The sequence below is a fragment of the Falco biarmicus genome, chromosome 4 (genome assembly GCF_023638135.1).
Source record: "Falco biarmicus isolate bFalBia1 chromosome 4, bFalBia1.pri, whole genome shotgun sequence".
NCBI lineage: Eukaryota > Metazoa > Chordata > Aves > Falconiformes > Falconidae > Falco > Falco biarmicus.
This window is the reverse complement of record NC_079291.1, coordinates 103,126,417-103,128,930: the sequence shown is the minus strand read 5'-3', so window position 1 is coordinate 103,128,930 and position 2,514 is coordinate 103,126,417.

Sequence of the window (2,514 nt, the reverse complement as noted above, 5' to 3'; positions counted from 1 at the left end):
ATCGATTTTCAGCAGCTACCAAAACCAAAAAGTGACGTAGTACTACAATTGTATTATGGCCTTCCTGTAACCTACTGTCATGTATAAAATCTCAGTAACATTTCACGTGTATTCATTTACAAATAACAGTAATTATAGAACGGAATTAAACATAGACTATAAGGAACAGGTTTATTCTGTTACTCTGAAAGCATTGCTCTCCCCTGTAATGCTACAGACAACAACCTGATTTAAGAGTCTGAATTATCCTTTAACATTAGGGTGGCTTTTTGAAACAGACTTGTAATTAATTATCTATCAAGTTTGCATATTGTACCCCTCAACTCTATCCCATTCTGGAACCTCTGGTTCTGTATGTACAGAGCAAGTTTTCTAGATGGTTTTAACTTATAGACAAAAAACAAAAAAGTGCTGGGGTTTTTTCCCCAAGTCCTGAAACCACTGTGATGCATTAAAAGGACTATTTCTTCTCGATTCTGATATCATCCTGGACACCTCAGGAAAGATTCGCTATGAACAGAGAAAGAGTCTTACCACTTCTGTGGATGTTTCGATAAAAGAGCAGGCTATAGAGTAGATTGGGAGGTACATAATTTAAAAATCAGTTTCATTTACAGCTTCAGATAGCAGCATTTGATCAACTACTACCAGCATTTTGAAAGAACCTGTTTTCATATTTGTGTAGGAAAACACTGATGTTTTATTTACAAAAAAAATTAGAAGAAATCCAAATGGACTGTGAAACCTGTTGTTTCTGTGTAACAGTTAAACTTTTGCAGAGATGCTTTAAACTACGTTGCCACCTGCTGTCTCAAACAAATACCAGGAGACAAGTCTATTAGTTATTTAAAATTCTGTAAGTATAACAGAAATCTATTAATTTGGGAAACCCACTGTGAAGCAGGGGGTGAAACATACATTTTAAAATCGTGAAGAATGATTTAGTGCCCAGCCTCCCTTTCTTTTGCTTGGTCACAATTGGTGCAGAAAAAAAGAGATGAGTAAATGAGATGGAAATTACCAGTGAAGACTGTGTAGCTACTCATGCCCTGCTCATCATAGAACATTACAATATTCTCTTGCAGCTTTTATGACATGGTGACCAGATGCATACAGTTAGTTGGCAGGAAACCAGGCAGACAAGATTCATGAAAGCGAAAAGCAGCTTATCACAGACACAATGTTTTGAGAGAGACTGTGGACACTGCAAGCTGACTAGGAAGAAGAAAAGGCTTTAGTCCTCTGTTCTCTCCTCTAGCAAAGACGTGATTGTCTACAAGAAACTAGGATTAAGTCTCTATGGGAATGCTACATTTCAGTGAGTTAAGTTTTGGGAGAAGCAGCATGGTGAAAAAAATAGGGTAAGGTTAAGGCTTTTTTAACACTTCACCTTGAGTGTTTTGAGGGAACTAAACAGAGCACATGTTAATTGGTATATAAACACTGTTAAATTAATCAGAGTTAAGCATGAATGCCAAGAGACCCTAAAAAAAAAAAAAAAGAAAAAAAAAAGAAAAATTAGCAGATGTACACTGAAAGGTCAGAAACATGAAACTCAAGTATCGGGGAAAAAACCCAAAACACTAGTACTCCATTAAATAATAATAGTAATTTAAAAAACTAAAAAATGTATTAAGGAAATTTAAAAAAATAAAAAAAATACAGCTTAAAGCAGTATTTCTGGAACCAGATTAGTAATAAAAGAAAACTAAGTATGGAACACAACAAAAGTTGCTATTCTTGGACAGTAGATAAGGGAGACAGAGGGTGCCTGTTTGAAATCTTTTCATCTAAATTAAACGGACAATGCCCTTCCTGAGGTGTAAGAAGTCGGGTTCAGGGTGGTGGGGCAGCACCGTCCGGATTCGCGGAGCACGTGCTCTTCGTTGTGCCTCACTTCTACCAAATCTTCATTCCCGGACTTGACGAGCCTAGAGTGTATCACCTGGAGGTTATTCTTGACGACATCCCATGGAGAGTCAGAGGTTCAGAGTCACAGATTTAGGGCAGCAGCAGCTACCAACCCCCCCGGTACGGCCCGGGCCTGCGCCCGCTGCGTCACCGGGAGAGCCGCCGGGCTCCTTTTCCCCCTCGCCCCAGTCTCTAAATGAAAGCGTCACAAGACTTGTCAGCCGATGTATCCATCAATAAATACCCAATAAACAGCTGCGAACAGATATTTGAAAAAAAGGTCTAATTTTGTCTGACGACTGACACGTTTTATACGCCGCCAAAGCAGCTGCTCGAGGGCCGCAGAGCCGGGCCCCCGCCCGCTCCCCACGGCCGCGGCGCTGCCCCCCCCGAGCGCCGCGGGCAGCCCCCGCGCCCCGGCCCGGCACGCTCGGCGCGGCCAGGGCGGCAGCGTCGGCCCCGCGCGCCACCTTCCGCAGGCGCCGGGCTCCACCCCCCGGCGCTCGCTGCGGCGGGCCCCGCAGTGTGCGAGGAGCCCATTGGCAAAGCCGCCGCGCTGCGGGCAGCCTATCGGCTCCCGGCTCCTTGCGCGGCCCGGCGGCC